This window comes from Papaver somniferum, chromosome 11, assembly GCF_003573695.1.
Source record: "Papaver somniferum cultivar HN1 chromosome 11, ASM357369v1, whole genome shotgun sequence".
Lineage (NCBI taxonomy): Eukaryota > Viridiplantae > Streptophyta > Magnoliopsida > Ranunculales > Papaveraceae > Papaver > Papaver somniferum.
Genome location: NC_039368.1, coordinates 69,271,372 through 69,292,484, shown reverse-complemented (window position 1 = coordinate 69,292,484; position 21,113 = coordinate 69,271,372). Strand labels below are relative to the sequence as shown.

The window sequence follows — 21,113 nt, the reverse complement described above, 5'->3', positions numbered from 1 at the left end:
TCCTTGAATCTCAGAAGGACATCCCTGAACCTCCCAGGAAGATTTACAGTACTCCGCTCCTGAATTGGGAATCCATTGAGAAAGCTATCGATAAACCATCATCCTCAGGCACTAAGTCGATCAAGTCATCTGCTACACCGATTAAACGCCGCAAGAATCAAGTCTCAACTCCGGGATCTAATTTCATAGCCAGTCACGGTGCGGAGGGGAGGATCATTTACCTCCGGCGCAAGGATTAGAAATTAACAGGGGAGAACGATGAAAAGTCTCCCCTCCCTGAAGAATCATGTCAGAATGAACAATCACCTGATGAAGAGATTCAAGACGCTCCACGAAAATTACAAGATGGAACTGATTTCACTACTGATGATCTCGAAACGATCAACATCGGGACGGAGGATGATCCAAGGCTAATCTTGATTAGTTCCGTATTATCACCAGAAGAGAGAGCGGGACTGATAAGTCTGTTGAAAGAATATCAGGATATCTTTGCTTGGACATACGAAGAGATGCCTGGTCTTGAAGAAAAATTGGTTACTCATCATCTGCACATCACTCCTGGCTCCAAAGCTGTCAAGCAGTCACCTAGGCAGTTCAGACACGAAATTGAGGAGCAAATCAAGGTCGAAATTCAGAAACTACTGGCAGCATGGTTTATCCGACCCATTCAGCATCCGACATGGCTAGCGAATGTTGTTCCCGTCAAGAAGAAAAATGGTCAAATCAGATGTTGTGTTGATTTTAGGAATCTAAACAAATGTTGTCCGAAGGATGATTTTATCCTACCCAATATTGATATGCTCGTTGATGCGACCAGTGGTCACGGTATGTTCTCATTCATGGATGGTTATAGCGGATACAACCAGATTAAGATGTACGAACATGACGCCAACAAGACCGCCTTCCGTACTCCTATTGGGAACTTTCACTACACTGTGATGCCCTTTGGATTAAAGAATGCCGGTGCTACCTATAAACGAGCCATGACTGGCATATTCCACGACATGATACACAAGCAAGTGGAAGACTACGTCGATGATGTAGTGGTGAAGTCGAAGACTCGAGCATCCCACCTTGAAGTTCTGAGACAAGTCTTTGAAAGATGCAGAGAATACAAATTAAAGATGAATCCTTTGAAGTCTTCTTTTGGTGTTTCCTACGGAAATTTTCTAGGGTTCCTGATCACAGAAGGAATCAAAGTCGATCCAGACAAGACAAAAGCTATCACCACCATGCCTCCTCCATGCACCGGGAAGGAACTCCAGAGTTTTATGGGAAAGATATACTATATTCGACGCTTAATTCCTAGATTGGCTCAACTCATCACTTCGTTCACCCCTCTACTGAAGAAAGGAGCAAGTTTTACATGGACAGCCGTCTAACATGAAGCATTCCTGAAAATACAGAAGATACTATTATCACCTGTTGTTATAAAAACTCCGGTGCAAGGACGACCACTGATAATTTACACAGCTTCCAGCGATGTCGCTATTAGAGTACTTCTCGATCAAGAAGACGAAGAAGGTATCGAACGTCCGATCAACTACTTCAGCCGTACAATAAGAGACGCTCAACTCCGATACCCAAAAGCCGAGAAAGCATGTCTAGCATTGGTGCCTGCAATCCAGAAATTCAGGAACTACTTGCTATCCAACAGAGTCGTGCTTGTTTCCAAAGCCGATCCTATAAAGTTTTTACTATCAAAGCCAGCATTGATGGGAAGACCAGCAAAGTGGCTACTTCAGATGTCAGAATTTGACATAGCTTGTGTACTACCCAAAGAAATCAAGGGTCAAGCAGTTGCAGACTTGCTCGCTGCTTTTCCAGGGGAAGATGCAACATTATTACATGAAGATGTGCCCGGAGAATTTCTATAGGTATTGATTATCAAGGAAGAAACGTGGATCTTATACTTTGACGGATCTTCCACCCCTAGCAACGACACTGGAGGAGCAGGCATGGTGTTAATATCTCTATCTGGCGAAATATTCTCGCACTCGTTCAAGCTGGATTTTCATTGTACCAACAATTCAACAGAATATGAAGCTTTCTTATTAGGTTTGTCCCTGGCCAGGCAAGCGGGAGCAACACACCTTGAGATAAGAGGAGATTCAAAACTACTGGTCAATCAAATGAATGGAGCATACTCTCTTAAAGAAATCACGCTCTCCCTATTCAGAGCTGAAGCCCAGCGAATATTAAATCATTTTGTTGATGCAACAATCATCCACACTGGACGAACCAACAGCAGGCATGCTGACTGCCTAGAAACTCTCGCTTCCAAGCTGCAATTCGAAGGAGCATAGAAAACGATCACGGTACAGAGGCGAACTGTTTCTTCTACCTGGCTTTCCCAAGTTGAAGATATTCAAGCAGACGATTGGCGAGCCCCTATTATCCACGAACTGAGCAGTTCTCTTTCGGAGGGGAAATTCAGTCTCAAGGAATTAAAGAATTATTTCTTTCTCCATGGAGCGCTATACTACCGAAATCCTGATGGTTCTTTATCATGATGCCGTGGGAACGATGAAACAGGAAAACAACTCAAACGCATACATGAAGAAATCTGTGGACAAACATTAGTAGTAACACTATCCAGAAATCTTCAAAGGATGGGATACTACTGGCCTTCCATGGAAGCCCAATCAAGAAATCTGCAAAGATTTTATCCTAATTGTCAAACGCCTCCTCATCACTTGGAAGCTTTGACAATCCATCACGCCGGGGACTAGAGGGAGCCTTACATCAAGTACCTACGGGACAATGAACTTCCGCTGGAGAAAAAGGAGACAATCAAACTCATCCAGAGAGCCAAAAAATTCGTTTTTCTTGACAGAATCTTATGCGGTAAAAGCTTTGGTGGGAATTTACTGAGATGCTTAGCTGAGCATGAAATCCCAACGATTCTAAAAGAAATGCACGATGGAGAACATCAAGGAAAAAAGAAATTATTTCTCCAGATTCATGAGAAATATCATTGGCCAACCATGGAAGACGACGCATCCGCCCACGTTCAAAGGTGTCTTTAATGCCAAATCCATAGTAATCTCATTCACACTCCTTGTCTCCCGTTGAATTCTGTGAATAGTCCATGGCCTTTCTATAGCTGGGGACTGGATATCATAGGAAAAATCAATATAGCGTCTTCAAAACAGCATGAGTACATCATCACTGCAACTGAGTATTTTACCAAGTGGGTTGAAGCTATCCCTCTTCAAAGCACCACTGGAGTCACGATCGCAGCCTTCATCAAGGAACATATAATATGCAGGTTCGATGTTCCTAAACATATTGTCACTGATAACGAAACTCTTTTCGCCAACAAACATGTGACAGAATTGTTCGAGGAATACGGCATCAAACAAGTCTTCTCCACACCATACTATCTCTAGGGAAACGGACAAGCAGAGAGTACTAACAAGACTTTGATCTGAATTCTCAACCGGACAACTCATGATAATCCTCGAGCGTGGCATGAAAAATTTCCTATGTATTTATGGTCCTACCGGATCGCACCAAGGAGTTCGATCGGAACTTCACCATACTCTCTCGTCTATGGAGCTGACACCATACTCCCAGCGGAAATAAAGATTCCTTCAGCAAGGATCGCCACATCCAGTGGAGTGCAGTGGGATGAAGCAGAAGTGTCCAACTCAAGGATCGCCGAAATAGACATGCTTGAGTCAAGGAGGGATAAAATAGAAACATATGTGGAAGCATACAAACAAAGGATCTCTAGAGCTTACAACAAAATGGTAAGACCTCGAACATTTCAAGTAGGAGATTTGGTGCTAAAGACAGCAAAACACATTCAACAATATATGTCTGCCCCTAAGTTCTCTCCAAAATGGGAAGGACCATATGTCATCATCAAGGCACTGTCCATTGGATATTACAAGATCCTAGCTATTGATGGAGGAGTGGAAGGAAATATCATCAATGGTAAATGGCTCAAAGCATATTATTCCTGATCCATAGAAAACTCTTATCTTTTCAACATTTCAAGCATTTCTCAAAATGTAATTTATATTCCTCCGAAGAGTATGAAAAATGCTCCTTTGTTTATTAGAAATTTCATAAATGAGAAAAATTCCTTCATACCATGATCAATTATTCTGCCTAAAGAAAAGCCCAAACCTATTCGAAAACAACAATCATAAATACTCACTCAAAGTAAACCATCCAGTAGAGAGTAATTTTTATAGACAGCCATGTCAAGCTTCTTTTGAAAGTTTTGGGTCTTCACCTTCAAGTCTTGGACAGCTTTCTCAAATCTTGTCGATTCCAAGGAGAGCGCCTTCTCCTCTTCCAAGAAAGCAGTTGTGGTAGAAATTACATCAGCAGCAGCCGCTGCCCTATCGATTTTGATCATCTCGAGTCGACGGAGGAGACAACTCACGTTGAACCGTAGGGTCTCGCAATCCGAAATCATGTCATCCCACCTATGAAGTTCATGATTCTTGACATCTCGCAGATTCATCTCGTTCATCTCTTTGATGATCGGTAACAGTCCGGCCACCGTAGTCAGAAGGGTGGGGAGAAAGCCTCTCCATATTTCCTTCGTAGCAATATTCCCGTACCGGCTCCAAATTTTAGTGTACAGAGGTGCGTGACATTTGGGAATGACGAATCCACCAACGACCTCATTATTTTGGCTAGTATTGATCACGGGAGCTTCAAAGGGGAGTCCAGCTGTTGGATATTCATGAACACGAGCTCTAATCACGGCCTCCGCGGAATCAGTTGAGTCTTCGTCAACACGGTTACTGCTATCGTCAACCACGACCACGGACTCCCCATTCCTCCTCTTTCCAGCATCAACAACAACGTGTACATCAACCTGTGGTAAAGAAGTTTGCAATTTCAGATGAAGATTGGATAAACCGTTGAGTAGAACTTCAATAAAGAAGTCATAGAATCACCCACAGATGTGCCGGCTTCAGTATGAGCTGATCTATACCGAGCAGGGGCTCTAACAGTCCGCTTAGGTCTCGAATTATTTTTCTATGATCAATAACTCTGATCAAATGGAGATGAAGAAAATATACAACTTACTGAGACGGACGCTTCCACTTCATGCTTCGACTGAGGTTCGTTTCGAGAAGACACACTACTGCTGGACATAGCAACGAAAGGTATGATAATCAAATTTTTCTCTGCGCGATGAAACTAACTCAGGGACCGAAGAAGTATTTGTGTAAATGCTAAACCCTAAGTCTTGGATATATATATGATATACGGTGGGTGCTTATCTTCTGTGAATAATCAATTCAGTTACGAGTTTTACTGAAACACTAAGTTTCAAACAAGATCAATACTGGAGACGCGGAGGAAAGTAACGTACTGGGGACTGACCAAAGATGGATATAGTCACACGGCCTTGTGTATGTCGCATCTTTTCTCAGCATATGCGGCGTATCCTAGTATTTTGCAGATGAAAATCGCCAAGGCAAGTCCAAAAGGATCATGATGGGTTTTAGCGCATGAGCATTGGCTCATTCGGTTTGATTCAATCAATAAGAACCAACATTATTAAAAGGATTTCTTATTCAAAAGGAAAGTCTTAATACTGAAGTGAAGCTATTCAAATAAGGAAGATGTCTACTACAAAGGCTAAGAAAACATTCAAATTTTTAAGTAAGATTAGGAGTAAAGCTACTCGTCAGATTCATCTGAGTTGTCAGATTTATCAGATTCATCATCACTGTCCTTCTCAGAATCCTCTTATTCGTCGGAGTCACTATCAGGTCCATTGATGAATTCTGGATGGATATTAGGATCGTCCAAGTCGGAGTCCTCTTCCACTTTATCCTCGACTCGTTTTGCAATCTCTCTGAGCTCTCTGGTACGATGATCTGGCTTAATCTTGCGATCCCGTGGCACCCACACTGGTTCATCTTCTGAAGCATCAGAGCCGGAAGGTACACCGTCGGAAAATCGACGTCTTTCCTCAGCCGCTAGTATTCTGCGCCGGATTCGATCCTTTCTATGCCGACAGTTGTCCGCCTCATCATCCTCGACTTTTCTCTTCATAAGCTCAGCATAAGTGACTCTCCGGTCATTAAGGGGTATGTCAGGCTTTGCCCCTTCAGCATGATTTGTCTTAGTTTTCGATTTGGCTGTAGAAGCTTTGAAATCCTCGTCAGAGGAGATGGAGAAATAATTATAATCATAATCGCTGCTGCTGAAAGTCACCATTTTCTGGAACCAAGAGCATAAAATTATGGACATGCTGATAATAAATCCACTACAAAAATGTTAACTCTTAACTCTTACCTTTTCACGATTTCATTAGTAATTTTTGTGCAAGAGTTAGCACTCCAAGATTAGTTCGTTCTTTGAAACCTGCAATAACGAACAAAACCTTATCATAAGATTGAAACTGGTTTTTCATAAAATCATGAACACAATTCTCATAATATAAATATCTACAGCTGGGCTATGAAATTTACACCAAGACAATATTTCATCATAAATACATTGTCTAATTTCGAGGGTTACTCAAAACCCATGTTTTGATTTTACGAAATCATAATTAACGTGAATAACTCACGTAAATTTTCAATTTTTTTTATCTAACGTGAGAAAACTCACGTAAATAAATAAATGGCATTATATTTTATTATATGTCACGGTTCCATATAACAAAAATAAAATAAAAAATCTCTTTTCCTTCATACGAGCATTTTTCTTTAAAACGAAGGTTTATTTCGGTCTTTGTGAAAAGCTCACATCTTTTGAGATGAAGTTTTAGTCTCCATGAAAGCTTATAAACAAAACTTTATCACTGGACACATGCCTTTTTCAAAAGAAAAATCTCTCTCGAGTTAAGGATTATTGCTAGTCTCTTGAACTAGTGATCGAACGAACGTATGTTTTCTAAAAATAAGGGTTTTCTACAAAACTCACACTCATATACACATGTATAAAATATAATAAAAGCATGAGCAACTCATGACATCAGCAAAAAAAAAATGGCCGCGAACCTGGTCGGCGCCGGCCGGAAGTTGGTCGGACGTTGGTTGATCCGCTCGGACGGTGATCAATAGCTCCGACAAAATTCTCTTGCTCCTCTGAACTCAGGCGCGAAGATGATGAAGGGAGGAGGTGATGGTCGGTCGTGGAAGAAAACAAAAAAAGGGGGATTAATTCCCTTTTATATCAATTTTTATTTCCAAAACCTAATTTCACAAGGATTACCTTTTTGGGTCGGGCCAGTGAGTCCTAATCCGATCAAGGTCCCATCACCAAACCAGCGGTTCAACACCAATTTATGCTCATTAGACGAAGCTCCATCGTTCCACTGGGATCTTCATTCAAACCATGTTTTGCTCATTCAGTCAAAATCCGGTAACGTCTTATCTATGACTAAGTTTAATTACTTATTCTATCTGTAACTGGAAAATCACCATTCAGTGCTGACTGAGGAACATGATTGTCCCTCACTAAGCAGGGGACTTAATGTAGATGGTGGATTTTCGGCAAAGGATAAAATCGTAAAACCATAACTATAGTACTCCTGATCCAGCAATCAGATGAGTATTGAGACTCATGTCTCTCGTCTAAAGCATGAAAGCTCGTGCCAAAAGAATCTCTGACTGAGAATTTTATCTCTAAGAGTATATGTGGATATGAAATCTCTCAGCTGAGGCAACGACATATCTCATAAGTACTGAGCAATTTCAGTAATTAATTTCATATACACTCGAACGATTGGACGGCTCCTAGACATCTTGCCTGCTAGTATAGAGCGACAACATCTTCAGGATGCAACAATGTTTTCCCTGACTATATAAAGGAGATATGAGGTTTCAACAAGCTTATATCTCTCAATTCTCAGATAATTAATGCTCCTAGACAGCATGCTTGCTAGTATATAGCCATCAATTAATTATCTTTAATCGTTAACTGAATATTCAGCAATATTCTACGATTCTTCGTAATATTTCGTCCCTTCAATTTGTGGTTTTTCCCAGCATAATTCCACGGGTTAGTGATAAATATTCAACGTACGGGCATATGAGCAGCTCTCGAGTAAGCCCCGACCAAAATGTACTCAGCAATGATGCACAAACGAGCACCTGAATGCACAAACGAGCATTCCAAAACACGAAGGAATGATGGAACTATGCAAAATAAGAAGAAAATAATAAATAATAAAATATTAGTCGAGGCGCTGGGGGACTGGTCCCACCGGCCGGCCGGTCGTGCCGTGGCCAGTCCCACGCCCAATTTTATATTTTATCATATTCTTATTATTTTCCCTGATCTCATGAAAATCCCTTCATTTGAGCAAATCTCCATCGTCTCAAGGAAACTCCCCAGTCTCATGGTGTTTCCTCGTATCAAATAAATAATAAAATTTAGGAAAGGTGTTGCGGGACCAAACCCACTAGCCGGCCGGCCATGGCTTAGTCGTGGCCGGTTCCACACCTCATGACTCCTTATTATTTTATTATTTTCTCATCCCATGAAAATTCCATGATTTCATGATATTTCCCTAAATTCATGAAAATTATGTAAAATTAGGGAGAAAACGCATGGGATCCGGGCTCATTAGCCGACCGGCTATGCCCTAGCCGTGGCCGGTCCCACACGCCCTTGTCTCATTATTTTAATATTGTTAGTTTCTCTCATATCATGGAAACTCCTTCACTTCAAGGAAACTCCCTAGTCTCGGCAAACTCTTTGAATTCATGAAATCTCCCTCAAGTCATAAAAATAATATAAATTAGGAAAACCCGTGGACCGGGCCCTAGAAGGCCGGTCATGCCCTAGCCGGCCACACACCCTTAATTTTATTATTATTATTTTTTATGTTTCCCTCGTCTCATGGAAACTCCTTGATCTCAACAAATTCCTTGGTTTCAACAAACTCTTGGATTTTATGATATTTCTCTAAAATCATGAAAAATATTATAAATTAGGAAAAGTGCCTTGGGACCGGGCTCTTTGGCTGGACGGCCATGCCTTGGCCATAGCCGGTCCCACACTTCATGATTCCTTCATTATTTTATTATTTGCTCCTTCATCTCATGAAGTTTTCCTAGTTTCAGCAAAAATCCCTTATTTCTTCATATTTTCTCAAAATGTTGCTCAAACACACACCTGAAAATATCAAAACTCTCAGGACTGAGACACGAACATTATGGTGACACGGGCATGTCTCCTTGACCAATCAAGGTTGGCCCTGAGGCTTGCAAAGAGCTGGTCCCACGTGTTTTAACAATTTCGACCCAATTTGCTCAATTGTTCATACTGGGTCCAAACTCTTCTCAAACAACTTGGAGTTTGCTCACACGACCATCAGCTGGTCCCACGACCACCAAGGGCCGGTATCATGACCCTTGGTCGGTCCTTCATCTCTTCATAATCAGCATTTAATCATCCTTTCACCAACTTGTCTTCAAGAGACTTGGGTATTTTGCTCGCTTGAGCATCTGGGCTCTACATGGTCGGTTCATCATCCCATGTAGCCGGTCCCTTCTTCATTTCATGAATGATTTTCAATAAATCATCAATTTATCATCAATTCAGCAGTTGATCATTATTAGGGTTTTGAATCTTCGTTCATAATTCCATATTCAAACGCTAATAATTTTATGTTGATCCCATGGTCCACATCCTAATTAATTACACTCGGTTCAGCTGCCAGTATTCTAGATTAATGTTTATCTTGGTCCTGTTACCAATGATTCCTCAAACGAGCAACATTCGCTCAAATGAACAATATTTGTACATATTAAGAATTGGTTCAACTGTCAATATGAAATAATTCATTAAATGAGCAACATTTTCTCATGCGAGCAGCATTTGCTCATACGAGCAACATTCGCTCAAATGAACAATATTTGTTAACATTAAGAATATTGGTTCAACTGTCACTATTCAATAATTCATTAAATGGGCAACATTTGCTCATGCGAGCAGTATTTGCTCATACAAGCAACATTTGCTCAGATGAGCAATAATTTTCTTAGACTAGCAATATTTGCTCAGACTAAGGAATATTGGTTCAACTATCAATATTCAACGATTCAGCAGCACAGTTTGCTCAGGTTATCAACATTTATTCGACAATGATATTTTTTGTCTCAGCAGACATGTTCAATTCATGAGTCTCAGAACATTTGCAGATTATGTTCAACTCAGCAATACAAGGACTCATCGTCCCATAAAGTCAGTAACTGACTAACTAAATACATGTATGTCTTGCAGATTCCACATTCACGAGATGTCAATCATGTCACATGGGGGAATATTAACTAGGGTTTTGGTCTGGCGGTCTACGACACATGTGTACATACACACGATGAGAATGTGAGAAAGTCATGTTATCAGTTGGAGGAGTTAGCAAAGTAGTGGGTGGAAAGTTAACCAAGTCTCTGCACGATGAGCAACTGGTTTCAACACGATTTTCCACTTCCCCACTCTTTGACTCCCGCAACTGTCACACTTCATGGGATCATGGTGTTTTCAATTCAGCAATATAAAAAGTCTCTGAATCCTGATTGAAAGGGACAAGAATTTCTCGACAAGTTCACACAGACACTCTTTCGTCTACCCGAACTCATCGTCTGAGCAATTACTCTCAACTGAGTAAAATTCAATCATTCAGAACTTTCTTACGCAGAATACACAACACACCTACAATCTTGATCACCATTGATCTCACACATTTCTCAGCTTCCCTCCTACAGATCAACCCATCCTCTCTTGTGACCGAATTGACTCTGGAACGGCCATTGTCTTGGTTTAGGCCGTAGTCCTACAGATTGATCTATCGAACTTAAAGCAATCCCTTCTTGCAGTGCATCTGTGTGAGGTTAAGCATTTGCTCGGTTCAAGGAGTCTCCGCATGGTCATCTCCTCAATTCCGTAAAAACCATCAAATCGCTTTTCCCCATCTACACTAACATATAATCGAAATTATGATTGCAGGAAAATCAAAGTGCTAAAGGTTACGAATGACCACGCATAAAAATAAAAACATGAAATATTGTCGAAAACTACATGTCTCGATGAAGAGGGCCTAGTCGGTGATGCATCACCCTAAGAAATAAATGATCCGAAATTTAAAGGTGTTCAAACGAAGTAAAAGTTACAGCCCAATAAGGGAGAAAATAGTGGCACAACACTACAAAAGACACAAGCTATTCTTTGGGATTGTCCGAGCCCGAGACGGCACTCTTCACAGTGAGCTTAGCCTTCTTTACGCTTATGAACTCCTTCACACCCTCCTTTATCTTCTCAGCGAGCTCCTTCTCGTAATTCATCTTCTCTTCATATAGTTGGCGAGTTAACTCAGTAGCGGCATCACTCAACTTGGCATTCAGGAGAACTTCATTCCGTTTTAGATGGACAACCTGCTCCTTCAAAGCTTGGACCTTTCCTTGATCGACTGCAGTAAATAGAAACACGAAGCAATTATAACCCGAGAGACGATATGGCAGAGTGACGCAAACACAAAGCAAAGCATGCTAAAGAACATGAAAGCGTGGATAAAACAAATTTTACAGTCTCATCTAAATTCAAAAGGGCAGTCTCAAGCTCATATATCTTGAGAACCATCTCATCATACTTCTGTTCGTTAAATTCATTTGAAGGAAAATGTTTCTTATGTTCACTCGAAGACGCCTTTTGACGATCATGGGCTATTTGAAGACCCGATATTGAAGCCGAGTCCATTCTAAATATCGGTTCATATGATCAAACTCATGAACTCTATCCCCAATTGTTGAATAGTAACCTCGGCCTCATCTTTCAGTCGGGAAAGACGTTTCCGATCGGAGTGAGATCCCTATTCTGCAGACGTAGTGAATTGCACTAACCCTCTAAATTCTCAGACAGAAGAAGTCTATCAGTAGCAACCCTTTGCAATCAGAACAACTCGGCGCGGAGGTTGTCTATCTGTTCGGACACATACTCAAATCTTTGATAGCGAAGCTCCTCAATTTCAAAGGAATGACGGTCGATTTTATTATCTTTAATATAAATCTTCTGCTGAAGCATAGCAACATGACCTTCTTCAACCTCCAATTTCATGGACATACGACGATATTCGGAGGCAGAATCCTTTTCTAAGCTAGATATTTCGGCTAGAAAATAACACTAGACTCAGGATATCGGCACTACAACATCAATAAATAACAAAAGAGTGAGACAAATACCTTGGGCTTCATTTAGCTTCCTCTCGAGTTCCCGAGATCGCTCTTGCTCTCCTTGTAGTTGGGTCCAAAGATGGGTCATTTCCTCCAGCTCTTTCTGACGATTAGCAGCCTCGAGAAATCTCTCGTTCTCGGCCTAGAAAACACATCGGGTCAGGATACAAATTGGGATGAAATGAACATCTAGCTAGGGCATTATAACTTACAACAAGATTGAGAGACTCCCTTATAGCAGGACCATACAGGGGCACGACCTTCAACATCTCGGCCACAGAGAGATAACTAAAGCTATAAGAGGCTAGAGCACCAAGTGAATCGCAAGCAGTGCCAGAGAATGTGAATACAGATTCCCCGACTACACCCTGGTTTGGAGCATTCCTCTCGATATTCTCCATCAGCTCTTCTCCTCGAGAGGATTGACCGTTCCCATCGTTAGAAGGAATCTCGGGTTCTCTTTGCTCTTCTTCTCCACCACCCGATCCCTCAACCTCAGTATCCGAGCCTAAGAACTCATCGTTCTCACTATCACCATCCGACATTACCACAATAAATTTGGAATATGGAAGAGAAGTCCCCTTGACCGAAGAAGATACCTTAGACGATTGGGGAAGAGACACGTTTTTCACTGAGGCAGCCTTACCACCCTTAGCTCCTTTACCACCTTTCTCGGATTGATCACCTACAACGACAGATGAGACGTCAGAAATCTTCTTCTTGACCAACGTTTTTGGTATAAATTGTGATAATGGAAGACGATCATCTGCATCCTCACCAGCTTTCTCGGAATAGTCTCCTATAACATCCTCATCAATCTTTGATTTCTGCAAAAACAACATCGTCAGACCCATTAAAGGCAACAAATAGGGGAAAGTACGTGTACTGAGAAAAGAGAAGTTATATTTGCTACATTTACCGGCTCTTACTCTGGCCTGCTAGAACCCCTCTTCCGAGTACCTTGAGACTTGGATTGTGTACCCCGAGTCTTAATCTACAAAAAAGAAAAGTGTTTGAAAAACTTGATCACCCGATATAAAAGAATTGGAGAAGACCTGAAGCGATCAACGTAAGATAAGAGAAAATCACATACATGGTCAACATTGACCATCAAAAACTGATAAGGCTCGGTAGGAAAGGAAGGAGGAGGAAGTTTTCCACTCAAGATGGGACCCCGAATAACCAAGGAAACTCGATCCCAAGAAGAATCACTAGTATGACGAGCATGTTTGTTGGTGTTACTACCACCCTCGGGATATTCATCCAACATTAACATTTCGAACCCACCGGTCGGAATATTGAGGCGATGAGGACTGGCAGCAAAACCGATAAGATTTTCAAGAGAGGCAGTGCCGCTTCGATAATTGGCGATAAAACTGGCAGAGGTATACTTACTCGCGTGAGAAGAATCGTATGTAGACCAGGTGGTGTTGGAGCATTCACCCCTCCCTCGCTTATCCCACTCGGCCATAAGGCGTGCTACCATTCCATTGGCCCAAGGCCCGAGGAGGTTGGATCTGAGACAGAACTTCAAAGATGATCGGTCGGCTCGGGTCATAGAGAGGAAAACATATCCCGAGCTCAAGTTGGCCCCTAGTAATAATAGTCGCTTCGGGAGAATGTCCGAACTCATCAAACTTCTCTTCTTCAGAAGACCTTTCTGGCCCGATATAAGCTGAAGATCATAGTCATTGAGATTGTAATCGTCCTTCAGTTGATCAATAAACTGAGCATCAGTAAGGTTCTTGTTGGATCGCTTCTCAACCCTATACGCAAAAATGGAATAATCATCAGAAAAGATCGAATCAAGAGCACGATAATCATGGAGAGAGGGAATATCAACAGAAAATAATGAATCTACGGGAATGTTATCTTCATCAAAAAATGTGTAACTTACGCACCTTTTCTCTGTCATGGATGGAGATTGGGAAGCCATTGAAGACAGTTGCAGAATAAGAGTGGGATGATGGTGGTGTTGGTGATGACGAAGGCGGTGAGAAGCAAAGATGGCGACGGTAGCATAATAAAAGCATCAAAAAAGCAAAGTAACAATGAAGAATTGAAAGGTGGGAAGAACGATTAAGGAAGGAGCATAGTTGCAGAGATGGAGTAACAGAGAATGTTGAGCTTCGAACGGAGAGGGGAATAAATAATGAAGTAAAGAATCTAAGTGTTTATGATTAACTCTTTATAGCCATGGAAGTTACAACCGACAGAGGAGGTAGTGGGTAATAAAGATGAGATCGTGGGGGAGGTGGCATCGGAAAACATGGCATGGAAGCGGTTAGGGAAGGCGAAAAAGTTTTCTTCCCATCGTGTTAATCACACGAGTGGAAAGAAGCGGCATAAATGTAGTAGCAATTAGTTGGCAGATGAAGGAATCATAATCTTGATCTATGATGTATCAAATAAGATAACAATGCGAAGCACGGAATCACTCTATCGGATCCGGTACAGTAAAAAAGAGTATCTGTTGTATGTGGAGCAGAAGACAACACGTGTAAAGTAAAAGCCATATTCAACGATCGGGTTTGAATCGAGAGATAAGGCATTAAATGCACTTACAGAGCACGCGTAAGAGCAAAAGGGTCACATCATGATAGGCTCGGGTATAGAGGATGATAGATTCAAATCGGACAGAGTATTTTTTTTTTTTTTTGGTAAGTCCAAAATTGTATTAATAAATAGCGAAAAAATACAAAAGATAGTTCTTAAGAAAAGAAGCAAATAGCACCAAAAACTTAAGAACTATTTAAACCGAAAATAAGGTACATTTGGAAGTTCAATAGCAGTAAGAAAATCTGGCCTATTATCAAAATTCCAACCCTCTGCATCTTCAAGAAAACAACCCCTTTTTCCCATAGCATCCGCTGCAAAATTCTCTTCACGATAAGTGTGAAAAAAACGAACATTATAGTAACAGATCGGGAAGAGTAGAAATATCAGATTAATGGATATCGGGACCATTGTTATTAGGTGAAGGAGAACTTAAGCCGAGAAGAGATAAATCGGGAGACCTATTCTTCAGAAGAGCATAGAGTCGGGAATGGAGTATCGGAAGAAGATATTGGTGATTACCCGGCAAGACCATCAATACGGATATAATGTGACTCACACTATAATCTTGTTATATGAACATATTAGCCTATAAATATAGACCCTTGTGATGAGAGAAAGAGCAGGTGATTTGTAAGTGAGTAAGGAGATAAACTAAATATTGTTGAGAGCTATCATCATTGTAACTTGAAAGAAGTAATAAGATCATACTTTCACCTCGTGGACGTAGGTAATCATGCCGAACCACGTACATATTGTGTTATTATGAGTTTCTTTATTTGTTTATCTTTCTATCTCTTCGTCTTGAATGTTAGATGTAGGATGTATAACTTCTTACAACTACACCAGTAAAGAAGGTGTAATCAAGGAAACTAATGCACTGATGTGTCTTTTTTCAAATATCAAACATGTTTTCTAACTGCGGGTATGAGGTCTTTCTTGAGTTCCTCGCTGAAAAAGACACTCTACACAATGTGTGTAATGTAGTGAAATAATCGCAAAAAGCGCAAAAGTTTGGAAGAATCTCGTACATACACTATAAAATCGATGTGAAATTTTTTATCATGTAACTCTAAGTCTAAACTTGCCAAGCACTTTAAACTCGGTTATGTAAGGTCTTACAATCAACACATCAAAGGTTGTTTGGCATGTTAACAATGGGGACAATTGGATGATGCATGTGTTGATTTTGTTTTTGTTGTTCAATTGGGTGAAAGAAGCTTGAGCAATCCGAAAGGAACGTTATTTTGTAGGTTTCCAAGAATAATATTATTGTGGGATGAAGAAAAAAGGGCTTATAACGAGTGTGGACATCACACTCATTAACTCACAACCAACATGAATGTCATCCATGTTGATTTTTATATATCATCATGTTAGGGCGATGTATATATAATAGGTCCTAATACACATTTTTTACCACGCATTGTATTTTTGGATTCACAAGGTCATTGCTTAGGACAATAAATTTTTTCGAGACTAGCTAACCGCTAAAAGTACCAACTAAATTCGGGTTATGTCCTAGAAAATATTTTTGCTTTTAACGTATGGTGTATGTTTTCAAACTAACTTGCACAACATTTTTGTGATAATTTTTTAGTTTGGTTACAAACGTGTCATAACACCAAAAAACTTCCAATATAAAAATGTGGAAATCGCGTAACACCAAAAGTTAGTTGAAACAAAATCAGATTAAAATATAATCCTTCGACTAACTTGAAAAGATGAAGGTACCCAAATATACCTCAAACTAAAAAACTTTTCCATCTATAATTTTTTTTTTCCGAAAATGATTGTAGCACCCCCTAAGCTAACAGCTGACTAATCCAAGAGTTTAACTAAACAAAGAGACACTAAGAATCTAAATCATTTACTTAAACATTCAATTAAGAAAACTGCTACAAAAGTTAACCCAAAAACTAACCCCGTTCTGGAATATACATAAACAAGAACTCCTCTCAAATGATACATATATAACAGTCATTTGTTTTACAAATAAAAAATACAACATAACAAACATATCCGAAGTTAATCAAATAATGAACTCAATCCTTGAAGCTTTCGCTGCGCTACTCTGAATCTGTCACTGAAACTGAAAGTGAGAACGGGTGAGCACATCATCCCTAAAAGGGGTACCCAGTAAGAATAACATTTAACTTTCAAGTAATCATGGCAAGATTTGGAAAACAACAATGTTTTCCCAAACATTAAAATTGACCAAGTCACTGAGATAAACAAACATGTATACGGACAAACTCCTTCTTCAAATAATGTATAATATTCGTGCTAACCACACTCATTAGCTATTGATATCACCAAGACCATGATGACCCACTCTAAGCAATAAAAGTTGAATTCATGTAGATATAAATGTGAAGGAGCGTATCCTATATACCACAAGTGGAAATTCCCATTTCCCATAACAATTCATAATGATAAACAAAACATTACAAGTCCTTTCCAAATCGTGAAAAGATTCACAGAATCAACAGAATTATCATAATGCAATTTAAACAAAACATGGAATGCACTGACAGACAATGTATGAGTTTGTCAAGCGTAAACTGTTGTAAAAGCAACAATAATGGTTACAAAAGAGTCAATGTATTCCCACCTCTTTTGATCACAAGCCACGCCTACCTCGAGATCCACGATCCATTGGTTCGTCCTTTGAACCGATCGTCGTTAATATAGGCTAACTGTTAATCATACAAGCACTCTAACAATTTAGCAAAAATGGCTCATACAAGAATCATACAAGTCTTTCTAGTGATTCTAGGCCCATTTAAGATTCAACACCTTTTATTTATCTATCTTTAGCATATCTGAGGATACTAAATCAATTAGGTTGATTTTATAGTTCGTAGCTAAGTTTTATGAATACATACATCCTTGTAGAATAAGCCAAAGGTCAATTCAGACCATAAGTGGTCCAAACATCGAACAAGGAAAATTAATCCTAAGCTCAAGTCTACCAAATCGGCCCTAGATTGGTCTAATTTGTTAACTAACGGTCAAAGGGTCAACTAACAGTCAACATCCAAAGTCAGGTCAAGGTGCGGTCAAAGGTTAAGTCAACTGGTCAGGTCTCTGGGTCAAATCGGTTAAAAAGAATCAACTCAGTCAATTAGACTGATTCAGGTGAGTCAGGTGAGTCGACTCAGTCAGACAACTGAGTCAGATATAAAGGAAATCTAAGTCAGACTGAATCTGTTCAGTCATACAACTAACACTTCAGGACAAAGCCAAATAACAGACTAAAGGTTCCTACATCTTTACATTCCTACAATCCTCATTACAAACAAACATATACATTCAATTAAACTTCATGATTTAACTTCAACTACAAACTTAGCTTTACCTGCAAATGCAGTTGCAAGCTTCCACTGAGGAGATTCAATTCAACATACTAATTCAGATTCTTCTTCTTATCTACACTTCAACAATACATTCATTTCAACAGAATCCCATAATTCAATATACAATTGTAATTTAAGCTTTACCTGCCATTGCAGTACCAAGCCATATCTAAAATCAACATAAGCAACACATCCCGCCCAACTGAATCACCACCAGTTACACCAACACCATACCCAAGTCTTAGCCTAACATTCATCTAACATCTCAACTCAACTTGTGCATCCATAACCCTTCTTACTTCACTACAACTTTTTATTCCCCGCATCTTCAATAACATCATTACCTAACTGACACCGCAATAAAATACCACCAGACTCCGCTTGAGATTTACAATCAAACTTCAATTACCCTTACCACTCAAACCAGCATTGCCATTCAATCAGGGCCTCGATAATCAACCACTTTTTCAACAACATACAATAACAGACATCTTCAAACAAAACCACATCCCTATCTCAATCTAATTCAACCACTAAAACAATCTGTATTCTCAACTGTAACTTATACAATTCACCAACACAATTCTCTTGTTCAGTTAACCACAAATCAATACAACTCCATGTGTATCAACAATTCCAAGTTCAGCATCTCAAAATCCATGAACTCAAATTGGAAACATATAAGTATTACTAACTGAACTAAGAAGAACAATTACCTTGAAATGGTTTCTCCCCTAATCAGTTTAGGATCAAATTCTTCTCTGCCTTAATCTGAATCAGGGAACTTCCTATTTTAATTCCTCTTCACAAATTCCAACTCCTTGAGCTAATATTCAATCCATGAACCTTGATTCATCATTTGAAACAGAATATAAAACCCTGGTTTCATAACAAGAACCTCAACTTCAAATTCAAAACCCTGTCTTCCAAACTCAAGTTATACTTCAACCTTAACTCTTAGTTCGAGTTAAATCCACCTCCAATTGATCTTCTAAACCTTCAATTTCATCTTCCATGACTCTCCCCATAAATCCTAATTCACTGATTTATCAACTCAACACCTAAACTGTTAAATTAACGCAATACCCATCTTCAAATCACCTTTCTTAAACATCAGCTTCATCTTCTAAAGCTTCTCTGAATTTCTTACAAACCCTAACTCTGGATTCAATCACCAGAGCGACTCTGCAACTTCAATTAAACATCATCCCCTTCATCTCATAACTGTTAATAACTCAATTACTAATCAAATCCAATTAAAACCAAACCTAAATCTCCAAACCCTAATTTCAATTACGACATCAACACTATCCTCTTCATCCCGACTCAAATAACATCAACCCCATCACTAATAACCAAACCTTAAAGTTTCCCTTAACTTTCTTCCGATGACGCGGCCTCTGAATCAGAACTCAGAAACAGAAGCAGAAGAGAAGAAGAAAAAGAGAAAGAAGAAGAATGAAGAAGAAAAGAAGAGAGATCGAGTTTATCTTCTCGATCCGGTCTAGATAAGATCAAAGGAAGTTTATGGAACACCCGTTGGATTGATAAGGGAAGTCCTAGACTGTCTAATGTCAAAAAGACTATTTTGCCCTCCTCACTATTCCGATGATATCTTTCTCGTCCAGTATCCGATTAACACGTTCGAGTAGTCCATTCTGCATAAATTTTTGAGACCTATCCAACGGTACTAGTTTTGTATCTAGATCGTTTTTAGATTAATTCCTATTAATTAACGTTCGTTTTAAACTAATGGGCATATTATTGGCTAATACATCTCTTGAATAGTCTAATAGCGTTAAAGAGCTTGAGGGTATTTACATTCTCCCCACCTTATGCATTTTCGTCCACGAAAATCAAACTATCCTTATGGTCTTCAAAAACTCCCCACCTTGTACATTAATCCCATCTCTTGTCTAAGCGCAAAAACATAAAACAGAACACAAACTTATATAGCTTTCGACAACTAAAATATGTGGCTCTAGGTTCAACTATGCTGATTTAAGTTCTATCAAAAAAAGAAGTCTAAATTTCTTACACTAATTTATATAATAGAAACTATAAGTTTTAGTCCCTAAACTCCTTATACTACTTATATTTTATAAGTACATGTCTCTAATTACAAGGGTTCCTAAGTGATCTTATCGATTTTCTAAAAGAACTAACTTATACTTCTATGATCAGTCATCTCTGAATGCAGTTGCCCTGTCAACTTGGCCAATCCCAACAATGCCTTCCTACGAACAGAGGAAACACAACTTTTACTATTCTCAAATGCTAGATTAATTAATTTCTAACATATTATGACTAACTAATCTTTAAATTTAAGTGTAACTAATTTATTTTAAAATTTTTACTTCATAAATCATGTAGCATTTTAAACAATTTAATCATCAAAAATTTTATTTATTTGTTTATTTTACCAATATAAGTAGTCCAAATTTGATTCGCGTCAATTTATAATATTCGATATCAAAAATTTTAACTTTAGTGTAATACCAAATATAAGTTTTTCTAAATATTATTTACGAACACTATTATCAATTGTATTATCATTCTCATTATTCTTAAGTTGATAGTCCAGTTGGTACACTAAGCCTTAACCTTCTAAATATAATTTTACATTCACGGAAGGATTGATATAACAGACTTTTTTATTTATTCATCTCAAATCCGTGTACTATATCTTGTTAAAGATTGGCGTTGGTAATTTAATATAATTTAAATTTTAGTTTTCTTAAAATTAAAATATATCCTAATAGTCTTTAGATTTCTCTATTAATATAAAGTATCCTATTAATATACGAATTTATTTTTCTTTTAGTTCTAATACTAAACTAAGCATTCGAATACTACTATTACTATTTCATGTATATTTATTTCATTTTAGAGACTTACTGAATCATTGGTTAGACTAAGATAATTTAGATACTAACAAGTTGAGTCTTTTTAATTTTTATACATTATGTCCTCGCTTTCTTAAATCTAACACCTAATAATTATTATATTAACTATCTAGTTTAAACGCAAACGTATA

The 21,113-nt window shown here is 39.0% G+C and overlaps 1 long non-coding RNA gene across 1 annotated transcript; it reads right to left on the bottom strand.

The window, feature by feature from the left end:
* Positions 1-16,571: 16,571 nt before the first annotated feature.
* On the bottom strand, positions 16,572-19,555 carry LOC113322889. Its single transcript, XR_003347346.1, has 3 exons — positions 18,079-19,555; positions 17,332-17,416; positions 16,572-16,809 (listed from the first exon to the last, which is right to left on the bottom strand). It is a non-coding gene; the product is annotated as an uncharacterized LOC113322889 (long non-coding RNA).
* Positions 19,556-21,113: the final 1,558 nt, after the last annotated feature.